Here is a 20549-nt window from a genome sequence, read left to right as displayed (position 1 = left end):
ACTGACTTTATCTTACTGAAATTATTAGCAGAAACAGTGAGTATTTCATTTTGTACTACAGACATCTTAACAACCATTCATTATTCTTTACTATTCTCAACACAACCAATTTTTTAAACACTCTATAGGGAGAAACAATTAGTGAAAGTTATTACATAATAATAAATACCTTTCTGAGACCAGACTGTTACCCAAAGTGAAGAGGGCACACGTAATTTGTGTAACCTCAAGGAGGCAGAATGAGACAGGCATGCCTCAGACCTGGGCATATTTTCTGCTGCTTTTTAGGTACAACCGTTAAAAGAAAACATTTCAAAAGATCATTCCACAGCAAGCAAATTAGTTTTTATGCACATTTCTTGGCAAATCATACTTGCCTTCCATATGTCCCAGTAGGACTGAATCCGCTCTCATTTTATTTCAGGCTTACCCTGATACGGAATGATTGCAACCAAAACCTCTTCTGGCATATACCAATTTAAAGGAAAGTAGAATTTTAGTGGTTTTTAAATGCAGGAAGCTTGGGCCTGAGTAGTATCAAACCATATAACATTAACTGTCCACATTCTCATTTTAAATTGTCTGATTTTTCTTTAGTAGAATCTCTGAAGTTCTAAAGACTCTACAAATTAACTAAAACTGACAACGCTCCTGTACTTGCCATTATGCTATGTATTGTTAAGTAGATAACTAGTTAGTTAATCTTCAGAAAGGTGCTTCATCATGGCAGAAAGCTGGGTTATCACTATTCATACAACATGCCCATCACCTAGAGAAGCTCTTGGCTCTACTAACTAAATATCCCTTGGAAAAAACTTTATGTTTACCGTGCCTCAGAGTGATGATGTCCCCAGGTTTACCCGTTCTGCTGGCTTTGGGTTTTTGTTTTTTTTTTTTTTTTTGCTCCAGGCATGTGGGACTTTTACCAGGGTTGACATTGTCAATGCACAGTAAACTGGACATACATCACTTTGGGTTTCTTGACTTTCAGCGATATTACCTCAGATTGGTAGAGGAGACCTCATGCTGGTCTAATTCCAGGAATAATTCCAAACAGACATCTTGGCCATTCTCCTCGGAAAGATAGGTCACTAGCCATACAGTGCTCTGAAACATAAAATTATTAAGTGCATTAGAAAAAGGTTTGCTGTAAAGCATGCTCATTTTTCTACTTTAAATAAAAGTTTTAAAGGGCAAAACTTCCTCTCTTTGACTCTATGTACAGTACAAACATGCAGATGTGCACTCGTCTACCAAGAGAAGATAAATTGCTCATTTTACAGGTAACATGACACAGAAATAATTACACAATAATGTTTCAGATATTTTGTTAACACCCTTGTCATAACAAATTAATTTATATTACAGTAAAAGGACAAATGTAGTAGTGATATTAAGCACCCTAAGTATAAAACCACCACTGGAAAACCCCTATTCTTAACCCCAGTTCTGATAATATCTTGTACTTGATCTCTAGTAAACTCTTTCCCTCTGTGTATACCTCTATGTCTGTGAAAAGGGAATAAAAAGATAATTTACTCTTTGTCACAGTGACTGATTGTGAGGCTTATTACCTCAAAGTATATATACTGTTTTAAAGCATTATGTAATAAGTATTGCTATTGGTGGAGGTTCATGTGAGAAATCTCTTTTAGAAATACATTTGCTGGGTATAAAATCATCTTAGACCATAAGTAATTTATACGATAATTTTGCAGGACTGATCAGCATCTGTTTAGCCCAGGTATTTTTTGTACAGGGCTTGGTACCATTTTATCAGTTGAAGCCCCAAACTACCTGTACCTAACCGAAGAGAACAGAATAAACTCTTTTTCAAGTGCACGGATACAAGCAATTTAGATATTCTGGGCCACACCGAAACTGTCCCATTGTGTCTTGAGTTCATATTTGAGCTCGGACTTCCCAGATCATTTCCATGATCCAGGTGATAGTTTGCAGCCTGATTCTGGTCTGAAATAGTCTCATTGCTCCATCACCAGAGAGCATCACACACAAGACGGTGGCTGATTCGCACCTTCAGGCACCCAGAACAGGGAAGATCAAGCCAGTGGCACAATATTTAGTTCCACTCTCACTGGGATAAGTATCCAGAGATCCACACAGGTCTTGTCTGCCTTTAGCACTAGACCTAAAACACCAGTAGTCTTTCAGGCAGCCCCTGAAGAACTGGGGAAAAGGAATGGAGACTTTGGTTCAGGCATGTGGGCACCCAATAGTAGCATGTCCATCTGATGGCAACAAAACTCCTTTCCAAACCCGACTGTGTCCGTCCCACAGACATAAAGCAGAATTGCATCAAGACATACTCCAAATCACACCAGGTAAATAAAAGAAGAAAGCAGGCTACTGGAATGGGCCTGCAAAATAGCTTTGGTGTTTCAATGCAAAATACTCAGGTATGATGCTAATTTTTATCTAGAGAGACATGAAGTCTGCCGGTATGCTCTATTCTGAGACAAAGTTTTGGTTTCTCTGTGATTTAGAAAAATCACATGCTTCAACTTCCTCATCTGGAAAACAAGAATGATATCCTCCTCTGGAAAGAAGTTTGAGAAGAAAACTGAAAAGCTGACATAGAAGAACTAAGAATAATTAATATCTATACTTCTGGTGTACTGGGGACAGATTCGTATGTGAGTAGCAACTTCATACAGGAAAGCACTTGATGCTTTTTGTCCATCACAGCATTCTTAGCACAGGAAAGCATGGAATCACATATTTATGTAGGAAAGATTGTTTTTCCCTGCTTTGTACATGCAACAATGTCCTTTTTCCTCCCACACTTTTAATTTTCTCCTTTCTGAGGTAATTTCCTTATAACAGCTCAAGTTAGTTAGATTAGATCCATTCACAGAATTGTGGCCCAGTGTTCAGCGTTAGAAACACTACAGAGATGTAAATATGCAGGAAAATACAAGGTTGAGAAATACGCTCTTTAGAATTTCAATTTATATAAGTGGTGTGAGAGAGTACATAATTTACAGCATTTATTAAATAATTAATAAAATTATCAGGACATGCAACATTACACATGAATATTGCCTTAATATTATAATTGTAAGTTTTGTATAACTTGGTAAAAAATACACTTCTGATACAGGCAGTGTTGAATTGGCTTATGACTGTGCTTAGCACAAGTTGCCATTCTGAAGTGGTGACAAAGTCCAGACAATCTGAAGACAAGAGAGGTGGAAAGACATTTATCATTTATAACTTCAGGACAGTACCACTCATAACCTCAAGATGTTCAGTGAAGCTAGGTAAAATATCTTGCTTCAACTTTCAAAGATATGTAAGTGTAATACAGGCAAAGACATCCACTATTATCCTCCAGCTTCCGCTGTTCTGTAAAGTTAAGTAAACTTGTTTTGCATTTTAAAAGTATGTAAGCATATAAAGTACAAAAGCATATTTTTGTAAAAAGATTTCTCAGAAGTGCTTTGTTCTTCATTTTAAAAACATACTTATTGCTGGCGTTTTTGTTTTTTTTTGTTTTTTTTTTACAAAATGAATCACATCCAAAAACTGCATTACACGCTTATGAGCTGCTAATCCTTCACCATACTAACTTGTCTCTATATTAGATGAACATTTCTTGCCCGTTAGCTCTGTCTTTCAGGTTGCGTCAGGTTGCAATGCAAGACATGTTTGCTGCCTGTGTTTGCAGAACTGAGAATAACGTATTGTACATTCCTGATGTAGCTACTTCATAAGGTCACCTCCCCCATTTGAGTTCAGTGGCATGACTAATGCACGTGAAGTTAAGCGTGTGCATTCGGCCCTGAGCCAGCAAACGTTAGCGCAGGGGCAGGGCAGTGAACCCATGCAGAACCCCCCTTCTCTCAGCCTGGGCACACAGAAACCTGCCGCTGCTGGAGACAAGGTGTTTACAGGACAGGGACCTCTGAAAACAACTAAAACACAAAACATTTCAGCTCTGCTAGCACGACGACCTGCTAAACAAACAAACAAGCAAGCAAAAAGCTGTTTTCTCCATTTTGCTTAGTTTCCCAGTACTGTCACTGCAAATAATAACAAAACAATAAGATTGCTTTATCATCTGTCACTAAATGAGAAAAAGCCAGCTGTACTTTATACTGAAAAACATATGCCCGTTCAAGAGGAGCATCCCAAACTAATTAACTCTGGAAAACAGCTTGGAAATATAGGTTAAATTACAAACATGGCATTCTGTTATATTGTTATGTTTATCCTTCCTAGATAATCCCCATCAATATATCAGTTTCCACAGAGCACTTTCTGACTGCAGTCCTCATGAATGTGCTCCAGTATCCTACTCCTGAAAATAAATTATTATCTCATTGGAGTAAATGCTTCTTCAGGCTGAGCTGTGACAGGGTTACACCTTGCAAGGGCTACCCGTAGTGACGCACAGATGTGACTAAAAGGCCTTGTAAGGGGAATTCAACAAAAAAGACCTCAGTGCTGCCATATCTTTGTTTAATGTTATGCACGTGAACCATCTAACTACCCTGAAGGGGATTCTTGTGTGCATAAGTATTTGCAAAATGGAAAATGACATATTTTTGATGCATAAGAATGAACAGAATTGAGTTTATGTCTCAATCTCTTACAGCTCTTTCAGGTTTTTTTTCACTGATTCACATGATATTATTCCTAGTCTTTAGTCGTATGACTTAAACTGTATAACCAAGACAATGGGGCTGATTTGGGTTCATTCTCTCTGTTAAAACTAAAAAGAAAAAAAAAAAAAAAAAGAGAGAGAGAGAAAAGGAATTGGGGACCATTCAGTAGATAGCAGAAACATGTTTATAGATGTAAGTGTAATGTGTATATGTATAAATTCATATATGTACACATTAGCTGGGTATATGCTAGGTTCCAAAATAGCAGCATTTCTCACTTTTATAAAAGAGAGAATGACACATACAAAAAGACTTATTCCACTTACTGGAAGCAATAAGTCATAACTTTTATGACATGCATATCTGATTGTCCTGCTGTGCACTGAGTGAAAAAAATTAAGTTTCTCATAATTTTTCTTTAGAATATGAAAATCAATCTCTTGAAAAGTTAAATTCTTATTACAGCTTGAAACTTCTGAAAACACAGAGCCATCAAAATCAATATTTTCCCACAGACCGTCAGACTTTTTAAACTAAGTGTTTAGGAAGCTCCTTGACTAAATATGAAAACAGTTTTTAAAATTGAATAAGATCACCTGAAAAGACTGTCTTTTATTAATAATTTTAGTTGCAAGTGCCATGTAACAGACCCTAGAAAGACAGAAATTATAAATAAACTGGAACCTCAACTATTAAAATTGCAAGATTGTAATTTTTAAGAGCGATATATATATATATATATTTTTTTTTTTTTTTTAAGTTGAATATTTTCCTTACCAAAGGAAACACCTTTCCCATTTCAATGAAGACATTAAAAGAGCCCCGTCTGGGCTGCTCAGCAAGGGGCACTCCGATAGCAGCAGGTTCAGGAGGGAGTTACATGACTCATGTCTCCATCCCCAGGGCAAACGCCCCTTCAGCATCCTCCTGTACGCCAACACCCTGCTGCTGCTGCTGCAGACACAGAGCCTCCTCTGGAGCTTGTTCTTGCTCTGACAGCAGCCTCGGGCCCTCGCTGAGCTCCCATGTTGACAGCTCACATTTCCACCGCCTCGCCACAGCCCAGCTCCCAGTGAGCCCCGTTACCCAGGAGATCCAGCCGTCACGCACCGCGCATCCCCCTCCGCCACGCCCACCCAAAACGGTCCCCCCCTCATCCTCCCTGTCCCAGTGCACCCTTGGTTTGCTCTCCCTTTGCACAGCTCCCCTGTGCACAACCATGACCGGCCCCCCCTCCCGCCTTGAGCTGGTTAATGACCCCCAGGACACGATGCAAGGCTCACTCCTCAGCTCACCCTGCCCAGGCGATGCTCACGGGTGTTAGTGATCTGACAGTTATTCCACTGCCACTACCACGGTGTGCTGTGGGCAAGGGCTGTGTGATTAGGTGCCTTCCTGGCCCAGAAGTGACATGTGAGCGCTGCTTTTGTCAACAACACAACTCCTTCCAGCAATTCCATCGAGTTCCCAGCGCTGACACTCATTTTAAATATTTTTGTTCTTCCTCCCAGATTCTGGGTCAAAACATCCCTCCTTTTCACTCCAACTTTCCAAAATGCATTTTCAGGATGGTGCTGCAAATGCTCGTGCAAATAATCCCTTCAAGCACCTTCGCCACCTTCTGCAACTTCACTTGTCTGCTTACTCTGAAAATGCAAGAAAAATGGTCCTAAAACCCCTGAAGATAAAGTCTCAACTCCTAGTAGTAGGACCAATCTTACATTTTTACTGCTATTTCTACAGTAATATTAACAGAAAAATAACATGAAGCGTAGATAATTGCTGTAAGGAAAAAACAAACATTAATATATTAGTGCCTGAAAATCTGGTTTCTAGCATTTCTGTGTGCTTCCATTTATTTCAGCAGCAGGAATGAGTGCCTATCATTTCTGAAAATATGGATGACAGTGGACACAATGTTTGAAGTAGATTTTCAATGCAATTTAGCAGAGAAAACTAACTAACTAACTAAATAAACAAATAAATAAATAACTGTGCTATCTTTGCCTTCCCACAGAATGTCATCAAATCACAGTCTTGAGAAGTACTGTTATCTTCTCTGTGTAGGATGGAAGATACTAAAAACCTCATCAATTATGTGTTCTCTACCACAAAACTTCAGTAGCAAAATATTGCCAAGATGCAAATAGCATTAAAATAAAGGACTGCATGGGAAAAGTTTATAATATACCCAGTAGCTGCTGTAAAAGCACAGACTGTACCAAGGAAACTAGAATAAAATTTTAAAAGTTGTAACCACTAGGCTAGGAAAAGAGCTGTTCAGTAATACAAGGATGTGTACTTATCTGTAGGCAAACAGGGAGCTCATATTTCATAAACTAAGTCAAGCTGGGCCATGTCAGTGACTGAGGTAGGAGATAGGTGATACCAGAGGTTGTTTTTATGCATAGCAGCTGGCATGCTTCTGCATAAGTGAGTATTAAATTAAACATTCAAGTGAGCAGTTGATTGCACTGCTTTGCCAGAAACATGTCTTTGCTGAGAACAAAATCCAAGTCCTATCACTCTGTTGGTTAAAAAAACATAATAATGAATTGTATGAAAGTCACTACCCAGTATTAATATACATAGTACTCTGAGTTTTTTCCATTCATCCAGTATTTGCATGAATTATAAGCTTAAAATTAATATTTTTATTTCATGAGACTACAGTTTAAGTCACACAGATTTTCCCATCGCAGTGGCCATTGCAAATATTGACCCGGATTTTGCAATTGCTTTCACGATCCCACAGCTGACAAATCAGTCCCTATTCCGACCTGCTTACTAGACTCCAATGTCTTTGGGGATGGTAAAAAAGAATCAATGTTTAATCAGACGAAGTAAGAAACCGGCCCTTTCTGCAGTGCAATGCAGCAGTCTGGAGGAAAATAACTCTTCAGTGATTGAACGCTGGATAGACCCATTCCCATAAGAAGGTGGTGACTGAACGTAGCTGATAGCAGGATCCAGTAGCTGAAGATATACAACAAAAAATGTACATGAAGAAAATAAAAAGATGTGCTTGTTATCTGGCAACATAATTGGCAGTGAAGAGTCTGTGTGTTTTCTCTCTTTGTGGCTGTGCTTCTCATTTTTCAAGGAAATAACATCAATCTGTTTTAACATAACTATGAGCAGTTTGTGATAAATGGAGGAATGCAATCTCACCTTCTCAATTAAGAGTTTGTATAAAGGCATTAGGGTAGCTAGGAACGATGGCAGTCCAGGTTTCTCTATTCCATACACAAGGATATCATCACATTGAAAACTAAGCTTATAGAGGAAAGTTTTGATATAACTTTTCTGTAGGCTCAGAGGAAAGAGAAAGGTGCACTATTTTACCAAATTCACTTTCAAGTAATCATGATTTTGTGGGAGGCTGATTAATGAGTGAGCGGATCTGGTAAAAATGTTAAAGCACAAAATCTTTAAAATAATTAAATATTAAAACAATTATTTTTTTATTAACCAAATAAATTACAAAATTATATATTTTGTTAACATTTATTTCACAGTCTAAGGACATGGGAGAATGCTGGTATACAAATAACTGTAAAACAAATTGGTTTCCCTTCTAATAACAGAGGACTCTTTTGCCAAACTGTTAAGTGATGATAACTTAAAGATGTTGCTTACAGGCTGAGGGACCCTTAAGAGTGCATAGGTCTCTGTCCAGAGATAATACAACACGGGCCTGAGGCAAATAGCAGAAGAAAATTTAGATATTAGTGAAACAAATAAATGTCATCTTGTAAAATTGAGAGATACTTAGGTCAAATAAAAAGTAAAACCAAGACAGTTCCCAAAGGAGTTGCAGAAGGTAATAAAAGATAGCAACAGAACTAGGGCTAAAAACAGGAGAAGATGTTCTTCCCAGATTCCTTTCAATGAAAGATCAGAAAGAACATGGAAAATAGATGGGGGTTTTGGTCATTGACTGAACTTTTCCTATTGTCTTTCATTCAACTAGGAATCACTGGCTGCACCACCGATACTTCTTCTGCCTTACTTTCCTCAAATAACTTTTTACAGCAAAGCATGCTCACCTTCAGATTCAATATGCACATCAGCCTGAAAACTCTGAGGATACTCTCGAGAGAGCAGTAGATACACATACACACTTATCTAGCAAACAGCCTGGACAGGGCTTATAAAAAGGCACCCATAACGCTTGAGGAAATAATTGTTAATTCGCAGATACAGTTCAAAACCTAGCCCAGACTGACTGCAAATATTTCTGTAGTTCACGTCAAACAGGTTAGTCATCACTAGGCTTCAGCATCCTAAATCATTCTTCACACCTGTATTTTCAGCTGAGCAGTGTTTGCATATACAGGGCAATTCCTGGTGCTTCCTCCACTCACTCAAAAATGAAGTATTCCTCTGATTAGTTTCTGTTCATTAACTTGCTTGAAGCCCAAGCTACATTTGATGTTGAAGTACAAAGCCTATTGAAAATTGCAGATTTTTTTGCCCTAATGGAATTTCAGGATAAAACTACTACTACTGTTTTTCTACTAAGAATGCATAATTTATTTTTTAAGTTAGGCATTGCACTTCCAAAGCAAACATATTCTTTTCCCAGAGAAATTTTCTTTTACTACAATCTCAACACATCTGAGAACAGGATGAAATGAAAGAGGAGAGACAAAAACGTCACAGTAAAAATTAAATAACTGCAGTTATTTAGCAAAAGCAAGTTTACCTTAGGGTTTGTTATTTCAATGTTTACAACTTGCAAAATAAATATACTTCCAAACATACAAAAAGAACACCCGCGTTGCTTTGATTTTAATGCCCAGAGCTGGAGTTTAGCCGGAGCTCCTGCTAAGGAGAAGGCGGGTGTTTCATAACCCAGTTGACCGAGGATGCTCTGTGCAAATGGCAGGGAGGAGACAAAACAACACAGACGAGGAGGGGAGCAGACAGCCAGGGCACCCAGGGGTAACATCATTACTCGAAAAGAGAGGGCAGAGGCAGGTCAAATGTCTAGGTCAAATAAGGTAGGACAACGTTACAGAGAGGTTTGAGCACAAAGGCAAAAGGCTTGAATTTAGCTGGGAGAGGCTGAACTTGAGACACGTGCAACACTTTGCAGGATGTGCCCAGCACCTTGCAGGACTGTAGTTGAAGACTAAATTTCTCATCACTGGTAGGACATTGTGCATTAGTAATGACTGCAGAATTAGGTTCCAAGTGTTTCAGGATGTATCTGGAAAGATGACACAATATCATTGTCTGATTATTATCATTATATAGAAGTATCTGAATGAAATGAAGAAAAAGAAAATGTAAGCTGAAAAAAAAGGAAAATGCTCCTAATGGTGAATTCTATTAGACTGTTGAAAAGTTTCCCAGGGGAAGTAGTGGACTCATGTTCTTTGCAAGACAAAACACTGAAGAATATTCTTTAAGGAACAATCCTACCGCGGCATAGAAAAACATTAGATAACCTATTAGGTCTTCACCATCTGTAGAACTGAATAGTCAGAGCAATAGAGCAGCAGTAAGGAACCAAAAATATTATTTTATCAAAAAAAAATATACTGTTAATGTCAGTGTGACCTGTGAAAATGTAGGTAGGTAAGTTTTTGTTACCTTGGCAGAAATGGAAGTACCATAAATGCTAATACCAGTACTTTTGCAAATACATATTAATGCAGGTATTCTAGTCCAGAACAAGCTACACATCTGTTTTAAAAACTCCCAGTCTTGTGAAGTAAGAAACAATAGGTCATAATATAGGTAACATAACAAGATAGCAAGATAATATTGCAAGCCATGTAACACAAGTACTGAATTAGAATATAAGGCATTTGCGTGAAAGCCTGAGAATAATGAGAGTCTGAGACTAATCCACTGCATTAACTTTCTTTGTGCAAAATATTGTTTTACATTTATAGTGACCCTGAAGAAAAAGCCCTAATAAGAATCCTATCTGATAATTATTGAATAAATAATTTTGTCCTGATTACTTTCTGTGTAACTTTGCAAATTAGTTTCTCACAGAATACCATGAAAAAATATTTATAAAATATTTCTGTGCTAATTAATATAAATTAAAATAGTCAGTCGTGACACAACATGAAACACCAGAGAACTCTTGGTGCAAACTCCAGTAACTGGAATAATATTATTCCTGGATCTGCAGGTTCACAACCAGCAGCCTCAAACAGAAGAGTGAAAAGTGTAAAAAGCAGCACTGCTAAACTGCATTTCATCACTCTCACTGACCTGATCTATGAAAGGAAAGTTGCACTTCACCTTCCATCTTCCAAAAATAAAAACCTAAGGGAGCAAAGAAGTGGCTACACAGAACTATCATCGCTTTGTTCCTCAGTGTCAGGTTTTTATTTTGATAATGCTCTTCCCTGAAATAGTGTAAGGAAGGTAAAGTAAAACTCATTTGGTCCCATGCCTGCTCTCAGAATGACAAGGGTACGAGCAGGGAAGGGTTATGATCAATAGTCAGGACTAAAACTGTCACACAAACAGAGCAAAGGCCTGATTGCTATTACAGCAGGAAACCTTCACAATGGCACGGTGTGTGCCATTCATCCCGCGCTGGCCTTTTGTGATAACGCTTACACGAGAGTTTCCGAAAACACTGCGAAGAAAATTTCAGGGATCTTCCCTGTAAGGGGGTGCAGCTGCCTTCCCCACGTGGCACTGCTCTGTGCAGTGCACCTGAAAACTGTGGCTGACAATCTGCATTTAATGGGACAAGGTCAGCTCTCTTCCACAGTCACTGAATTTCATTTTCGACACCTTTTAATTAGAAGTTTGCAGATAGCATTGCAGTGCCCTCATGATTTGCTGCATTCGAATTCGTAAGCATTATTTTTTTCCTCTCACTGATGTTATGTTTATTTTTTTCATAGTGGCATAGGAGCAGGGGAAAAAAATAGCTTAAAACAGAGGCCCAAACTAAATCTTTTTAACATACTGATTTTCTTATTGCTGTTATCTTCCTTGAAGGTATTACTCATGATCCCAGTACAGTCTTATAATAATGGCCTCTTAAGGGCAAAATTATTACAGAAACCTGCTGCCAATTTTAGTTTCCAAATTCCTTCATTGTTGGAATCTTATATTTTTATTTCAAAATGTATATCTATGTGTTTAAAATTTATTTTTGGTTTTAACACCAAACTTCTAATCCCTATGCATATAACAAAACTAAAGGCCAGAAACTCAGACAGAGCAGTTGAAAGAAGGGAAACGGCATATTCTAGTAAACCTGTTATTGTCTGCCTCCATCTCTCACCATGTAAGTGACAATGCTTCAGAAGAACATCCTGCATCCGAGAAAAATTATATACTAACCTAAAAGGTCCTTGGCTTATACTGAGGCTGACTTGTCCTCTGTGGCTAAACATGCATGTCTATGAAACTCTTCTTCCATCCTTTTGGCACTGAGCAAACACTGTCTCTCAACATTCAAATCAAAATGAAATTAACTGTTTCGGTCAAGAGAGGATAGTGAATGTAAGTAATACAGGGTTAACTGATTTTTTTTTTTTTTTTTAACTTTAAAGACATTTTACTTCATTTTTTTCTATTACGTGACACCAAAGAAAAAAAGCAAAAAATAAAAATTATAACATCCCATCAAAACATCAGTGCCATACCAAGCCCAAGCAGGACTTTGGAACTCAAGAACAGATTTGGTTCAAATAATGACTGTGATTTCTGCTGTGTGCACGCTGTATGTATCTGACTGCCTGCTGGGTCAGAGGTCTGAGATCCTCAGCAGACACTCTTAGAGAAAGGCCCTCCCTGTGTTGTAGCAGAAAACTTAAAGCTCTTAATTCCTTTTTGCTATTTAGCATATAATGCAGATAACCCAGATGGAAACAAAAACAAAAACAAACAAACAAACAAACAAAAAAAAAAAACTTCTTGATGAATGGGACACATATAGTAACAAAAACAATGGATTTGGGGTCTTAAAATAGGGTAGTTTATTCTGATACATGACTTTGGAATTTAACTCTAACTAAGAAAGAGCAAGAAATTACATCCTAAACCTAGCAATGAGATGGCAATAGTGTCCTACTGATGTGCATCTTTGTGCTTAGGCAGACTTGACTAATAAAGCTTAGGTTTATACATCTTTTTTGTTGGAAATGAATTTTTAAAGATTCCAGGGAACTGTAACAGAATGTTAAGAAAAGTCTTTTATGACATTGCTACCAATTCATTATATTATTTTTATAACAAAAGAGGTGAAATGATTTAGCTCACCTCTAAAATCTCCATATTCTGTAGTTTCAGAATGCATATGCACATGTCGAGGTGATCTTGAAAAGTTTTATACTATGCAGGGCTGTAAATTTGTCTCACCTTTTACTGCTTCTATGATGGTTAAGCATACATAAAATGCACTGTAATTTTGGTCTTGCGATTCTTGTCACAACTGGAAAAGTCTTTCAGTAATGATTCCAGCAATATACAGGTTTTCCTATTCACATAAAGATGGGTGTGATTTTCACATATTTATGCCAGGCTTTTTATTAAAGGTACTAAACCAATTTGGAATTGTTGGCTGATGTGACAGATAACCATATAACCTCATGGCATGAGCGATCTAGACTCAGAGACACTTCACTAACTTAAGAGAAAGATCATCTGCCAGTACTTGAATGAGGAGAGTAGGAAAGTCAAAGGTGTGCAGAAGAAAGAGAGAGAAGAGCTTCACTGAGACTTGTGGAGAGAGCAAAATACATATTGGAAGACATAAAGAGGAGAGCTATGTGAATATCAGACCAAAAAACCACCAAAACAACAAAAGAAGATAAATGCAAAAGACACAAAAAAGAGTGGATTAAATTCTACAGAAAAAAGACTATAGATGCACAGCTTACATCAGATTTTACAGAAGAAGGGATTCTGCTTTTACAGTGCTCTTACAGATAAAAAGAAAGTTTCATTTTAAAATTTCAGTGGACTATTTGATATATCAAATAGTCATAGTAAAGAAACATGCCTTGAAAGTAGCCTAAAGAAACCTCGTTTCAACCACATTTGTTGAGGTTTAAATCACTGTATCCCTAAAATTATAAAATTATTGATGTCCTATAAAATTCTTAAGTTTAAAATGTCTTCAGTTTTTACAGTTGAAGGACTACATTGTTTTATGTACTTTATATTAATATAATTTCTCTACCATTGTCTTTTTTCATACAAAACTTTTAAGCACAGACCCAGGCTGGGCCCTCGAGGAGCGGCTGGAGAGCAGCCCCGAGGAGAGGGGCTGGGGGGGCTGGGGGGGGGAAAACTGCCCGTGAGGCAGCCCCGTGCGCTGGCAGCCCAGAACCCACCCGTGCCCTGGGCTGCAGCCAGAGCAGGGGGGGCAGCAGGGCCAGGGAGGGGATTGTCCCCCTCTGCTCCGCTCTGGGGAGACCCCCCTGCAGTGCTGGGGCCAGCTCGGGGGCCCCCAACAGCAGAAGGACCCGGAGCTGCTCGAGCGGGGCCAGAGGAGGCCACGGAGATGCTGGGGGGGCTGGAGCAGCTCCCCTGGGGGGCCGGGCTGAGAGAGTTGGGGGGGTTCAGCCTGGAGAAGAGAAGGCTCCGGGGGGACCCTGAGAGTGGCCTCCCGGGGCTTAAAGGGGGGACAGGGGGGCGGGGGGGACTCTGGATTAGGGGGTGATGGGGATGGGATGAGGGCTAACAGTTTTAAACTGGCAGAGGGGAGATTTAGGTGAGATCTGAGGCAGAAATTGTTCCCTGTGCGGGGGGTGAGGCGCTGGCCCCGGGTGCCCAGAGCAGCTGTGGGTGCCCCCTCCCTGGAAGGGTTCAAGGCCAGGTTGGACGGGGCTGGGAGCCCCCTGGGCTGGGGGAAGGGGGCCCTGCCTGGGGCAGGGGGGGTGGGACTGGGGGGGCTTTAAAGCCCCTTCCAACCCAAACCATTCTGTGATTCTATGATGATACTTTAATCATAATCCTAATGATTTTTTTTTTAGCCATTGTTGTACTAGATGTAATTTCCATTAGTTCCGTGGGAATTATGCATCCAATGGAAAAAAGAGTGGCAATTGATATCCTGGGTCAACTCATCCTGACTCTATGGCTGACCAGCATTATTTACACAAAAGAAAAATCATTTACACACAAGAGCAGCCCATGGTGAAGTTACTAGTGCAGAGGAAAAGGTTTTTTTCTTTTACTTGTTGATTAGTTATCTGTACAGCATCTAACTTCTCATATAACATAACTGTGGCTACTTGAGTTGTCTATAGCATACCTAATACTTTGACAGAGTATCATCCTGGTTATTGTTTATGAAAGTGAGTTTCACACATCAGTTATGTAGTTTAGCTCTAAGAAATACCATTTCCTGTCCTCTGGTTTAAAACATTCTTTTCAGTTTTGACCATGATTTCATTCATTTAGTTCATTACCTTAATTTCTATGACAGTAGTTACTAAATAATGCCTGTGGCTTAGTGTGTTATTCTGTTTAGATTAATACTTTGAAAAAATGCCAATTGTTACGGGATGCATCCTATGATTTGAATAGAAGATTAAATTTCTTCCTGAAACCTGCTATTTTCAACTTCACAGGAGAGATTGTTTCACTTTTGAAACCATAAACAGGTATTTTGAACAACGTTATTTAAAGAATGAGTTAAAATTCCAATAGTAGAGAAATGGGATACATCAGCATTGCTTTCGCGTTTGCATGTCAGCAGGTTATCTCAAGACAACCTTAAGACAATATTGATAATAGAATTAACAGTTTTTAAGTGTAAGTCAAGGGAATATAACCATGGAGCCAGAAAAGTAACTGTTGAAATTCTGAGTTATAGGGAGTACGAATTACAATTCATTCCAAAACCATTAATCTGTATCTATGAATAAAATTTTAGTATCAGAAAAACATGAAAGCATTGCAAACTGTAACTGAAAGTGATGATGTGAAAGTTTAAGATCTAAATTTACTATGCAAATAATACAAAATCGGTGCAAAACATATTTTTAAAGCTTAAAAAGACTTGAGTGCCTGTTTCAGAAACATGTTAAACCAGCCATACACATTTCAGTAAGCACCACTGATTTTAGTCTCCAGTGGATCCATATTCAATAAATGCACTATATTGTGTTTTCCTCAGTTTCTTTGCTCAAAATCATTCACTCCAGAATATGGAATCCTAAAAACTGTGCTTGAAGAAAATCTTTGCTTCTCAGCTACATTTACATTACCATTCTGTAATCCTGGTTCATTGCCAGTTGGCTCACTTGATATTTTTATCTACCAGAGCATTTTCTGGACACTTCCCTTATGCTTGCAATGTAAACCCACTGTAAGCCTAATGCCCATTCCAGTGACACCCTCCTTTACAGGAGATTTTTGTTATCTCAAAATCCATAGTACAGTTCTATTCAGAATTTTAAATCTCATGTCTTATTTTTCTCTCGACTGCTGTATCTATCAAATCATTTGCCTTCTGTTTTCAGAATGGTTGTTACCATACTTTCCAAGACAGTTGGTGGGGGTTTTGGGTTTTTTTGTATGTAAAACATCGTGCTCAGTTAAAAAATTTGGCTCCCTTCTGAACAACAAGAATCTGTGTTTATCTTACTAAAGCAGAGGCAGGAGTCCCACTTACATCTTCTGGCATAAGCCTTTTATCAACATCTATTACGTCTTTGAAGTATCGTCCAGGTTCTTTTCATAGTTCAGTCAATAGTCCGTGATGTCTTACATGCTTGGAAGTCTACTTCAGCCAGCCATGGACATCTGAACATTTATTATCTTCATTAGTGTGTACCAATGCCAAGAAAAAGTGTTTAGCCAGCACAATAATTATTTACTATTGAAAAAATTACAAACATTGTTCCATCCACGACAGGTGTCAGGTAGGTGACAGTTGCTTTCCAGAATTTGCTTGTGCTGGGAAACTCCATACTATGAAACTTTGCTCTTCGGGAGCCCAGCAGAGATTGATGGTGGATAGGAACTGGAGCAGGGCTAGTGAGCTCTTTTTACAAAGCTGCCATTTCAAAAGTATCTAGGATTACAATAATCACAGTGTTAAAGAGGTACTCCATTGTTTCATCACTAGATGGAAAATACATTAAAAAAAAAAAAAATCCCAGTTAATCTAACTGAACAAGAGGGAACAGAACTTGCCTGTGCCACTGTGTCCATATCTTGTCTTCTGTATTTTACTCTGCATGTTTTCATTATGGAAACAGTCATGGCTGTGTAGACTTTGCTGTGTTTTGTTCTCTGACACAATTTTGTTCACTGGTTTATACTGTATATATTACTTTTTACCCAAAGCCATGGCTATACTAAACAGAAAAGACATGTGAAATCACCTATCTTCTAATGAATTAGTTAAGGCTTGTGCAATCTTGTGAATAGATCATGCTGTAAATGTGCTAAGAATTTTTTTTTTGCCATTCCTGTAACTCTAAACAATCATGTTTTTGTTTCTTATGGAGGCTGCATGTAATCCTACAAAGTCGGTGTGATTCCATCACTTTATTTTGAGAAAATCCGAAAGATGCATCCTCCCTGTTTTAGGCTTTCAGACATTATGCCCATGAATGTCATAGCCTCCGCATGCCTAAGGCCACATCTGTCAAAGGCAGACGCATTTTTAGCAGAGCATGCTAACATATATACTACAGGAAACAGTCTATATGAGATCTCCATAAGAAGAAATGAACTGCCATTCCTGAGCTGTAAAAAGAGTTAATATTTTTTATTTCCCCCCCTAATCCCTCCTCAAATTCAAGGACAGATTATTTTAAAGAGTTTACATTTACATATGAATTATAAACAAATAACTTATAGGAAATATGTAAATTAGGTAGGCATACAAAACATGACATGAATCTTGAAATTTGTATTTTTTAAGAGAAAACCTAGGTTCCCAAGCATGTAACCTTTACAAGCATAAATAAATCTTATGTGAATATACCCTATAAGCTTTTACTTACACTGCTGTAAATCTAAAGTAACTCCTCTGACCTTAATAGCTTTACTCAAGATGTACCCGTTGTACAGATGAGATTAGAATTTGGCCTTTTAACCTCAATTAAACTCCGTGCACAAGTAATATCATACCATGAAAGTCAGGATGGCTGAATCAGGTCCTCCATATAAAACACCATCGCTAGGGAAATGTTTAGACAGTGATTTTCAGAGGATTGTTTAGATCTATAATTGGGCTTAGTTAAGTCAGTAGCAGTCTTAATTATTTACCAGCAGTGTCCCTGGACAGAATACTGAATTTAGAGTAACTCTGGGGGTATAGTTCTCAGAGTCTGTTTAGTTAAGAAAAATAATGGTAGTTTTCTTCTGATCTACCCTACCACTTTTGTCCCAACAACGTTCTTCTAGTCTTTAAAATACAGGTTGGAATACAGAACATGGTTAAAGGCAATGCTCTGTCTTTGAGGCCTTCCTCAGCCTGAAGAGAAAATAGAAAAATGTTAGTTTTCAGCTTATGGCCCAAGGAAGACCCAACAGCCAAAACATCATCTTTAACTCAACTTCTATTTTTGCATATCATTTGCTATCAACTCTTCTTTCATTTTCCAGCTTCCATACTGCTGCCACACTATCAGCACTTCCACTTATCCTGTTTTTATGAGGCGTCAGGTTCTTTCTTTCAGATGAATCTCACAGTCATCCTGATCAGGTGATTGATTTTTTAGTAGAACCTCTTATTAGAGTCAGTGGGGAATTGTAGGTAAAAATCAATGGCAAAATCTGACCCAAAATGAGTGAATAAGTCTTTGAGAAAAGGAAGAAATGGATGACACCTTAATGCAAAATTAGATGTTTTGCGTGAGCCCCTAAAAGTGAAACACTAAAGCATATACATTGTCTTCATTTTTTGACTACTTTTCACTTATATAGAGAAAAAGAATCAGATTTTAAGTGAATTGAGAAACAGACAAAACCAAACTCATGTCAATTATCCATTATGAGACTTTTTGCCACAACCTTTTCCATACATTTCTTGTTTAGTAAGTATTATAATTATCAAGAAATACCCCTTTTTTATTGTTATTATTTTAGAGGTATAATTTACATTTCTAAATGTTCATAAAACACTTCTCATTTCAAACAACTCTAACACCACTGGCACACTGACAATATCACATTTACTCACATTTATATTCGTATTATGTGTTGCAATATCTTTCTATTAACTACTATAAAAATACTGCCTTGTTGGAAGTACTATTTTGATTTTGGTTTAAAATTTGTAAGTTAGATTTATAAGTTGATTTCGGTATATTGCAGTTTCATTTGCATGATTACTTTCTAAATTGTAACAACTGTTGATACCTGCAAAATTACAAAACTCACAGTAATATAACTACAAGCTTTTTATTTTCAACATTATTAGATTAAATACAATGAAAGAACCATCAGAATACCTAAACCACTTCTTTAAAAAATGAATTTGGAAATTCAGCTTTGATAACATTGTATCCAGAAGCAATACATTTTAAAAATATATGTTTAACTTCTAAACTGGAGAATCTATATTTTTAAAATACCTCTATGCTTGACACTGAAAAAAAAACTTCAGAAGAGATTGTGATCCAACTGAAAAAATAATTTCCATCCTTACTTTAAGCTAGTTATCTTCAGTCTTAGGTGAACATGTTTCTGACAATATATTCCACTTTATTAAGTTAATTGATCAGGCAAATAATCAGGATTTGGTTTTTTGGTTTTAGTTGTTTGGGTGGGGTTTTTTGTAATTTAGGTTCAGAAGTTTTTTAACAAGTAAAAATGGCCACATTTAATAGCCACAGCAATTTCTGACTTGCAATTAAAAAAATCTAGGGACTCTGCTCTTTATGCCAAAGTCCAGTCCAGGAAAAAACAGATATTCTCAGTGGAGGGATACAAACTTAAAAATAATGCAGAAATTGAGGTCTGCACTACTATCTGCATGGAATAATAAATGGGGTTTTAGAATTTCAGGGTTGAGTTCAATTTCTGCTCATGTAGATTAACAGAAACCATTGCTAAAATTGATAGTGATTATTGTGACTAAAATCACTTTTTAAAATAAACAGAGACACGATCTTGGCTGTTCGTTCATCTAGTCTGGGAATGTGCCAACTTTCTGAGTAGGGGAATCAATAGGATTTCTTAAATTACTCATTGTCGTAATAAAAATAGTCTTACTCTTCATTACTCAACCATGTTATATCTACCCTAGTCACTGATCTTGATTTTATTTCTATTGTCCAAACTGATAAAAGTGATGTTTGAAGTGGATACATAAGTTGAGGAAATGAAAAACAGTGGAAAAGTGGCTCGTAGTTTTTTCTTAACTTGGCAGAATATGTATGCACAAAGAAATTAAGACTGAAGTCACATTTCATAGATTTTCCCCAGATGAAGATAATGTTTTCTGGGGTTTAGCAGTCATGATATTATAACTTAGGTTAAGCTACTTATGCTACCTAGTATGATCAATTATAATTTAAATTTTTGTAATTTTCTACTCATGTTGATTTTTTCTTCCATTTAAGTCCATTCCTAACTCTCTTATCTGTGAGAAATAAGGGTAGTTCTGTTCTTTAGAACACAAACATAACTGTAAAATAATCTATCTAAGTTCAAAAGTTTGATACAAAAAGTCATTTTCCCATTACTTTTTATTTTGACATTTTAAAATCTAATTGCAACACCAGGTATTCCCATATGTAAATCTTGCACCATGTTTCCTTAAAAGTCTTGTAATACTGTTGCTTGGGTTTTTGTTCGTTCTTTTGGGGTTTTTTGTTGTTTTTTTTTTTTTTTTCTTTTATGTACCAGGCACAGAGAGATATAATTTAATAACAATAAACCCAAACACTTTATTTGGTTGTGGGTTTGTTTTGTTTTGTTTTGGTTTTTTTCTTTCCAGATGAAAATTAAAGCATTTCAAAA

At 37.4% G+C, this 20549-nt stretch overlaps 1 long non-coding RNA gene across 5 annotated transcripts in view; it reads right to left on the bottom strand.

Annotated features, from left to right (window-relative positions):
* The window catches only part of LOC116962030, a 127215-nt gene that overhangs the window by 69994 nt on the left and 36672 nt on the right, over positions 1–20549 (bottom strand). For all 5 annotated transcript variants that reach the window (XR_006164874.1, XR_006164875.1, XR_004407325.2 and 2 more), the window contains one exon: positions 1001–1107. This is a non-coding gene — a long non-coding RNA (uncharacterized LOC116962030). The remainder of the gene's footprint in view (positions 1–1000; positions 1108–20549) is intronic.

Source organism: Tyto alba, unplaced genomic scaffold, assembly GCF_018691265.1.
Source record: "Tyto alba isolate M040663 unplaced genomic scaffold, T.alba_DEE_v4.0 Super-Scaffold_13, whole genome shotgun sequence".
NCBI classification, from domain to species: domain Eukaryota; kingdom Metazoa; phylum Chordata; class Aves; order Strigiformes; family Tytonidae; genus Tyto; species Tyto alba.
Note: the sequence above shows the minus strand (reverse complement) of the source record. Positions and strands in the feature narration are given on the sequence as shown.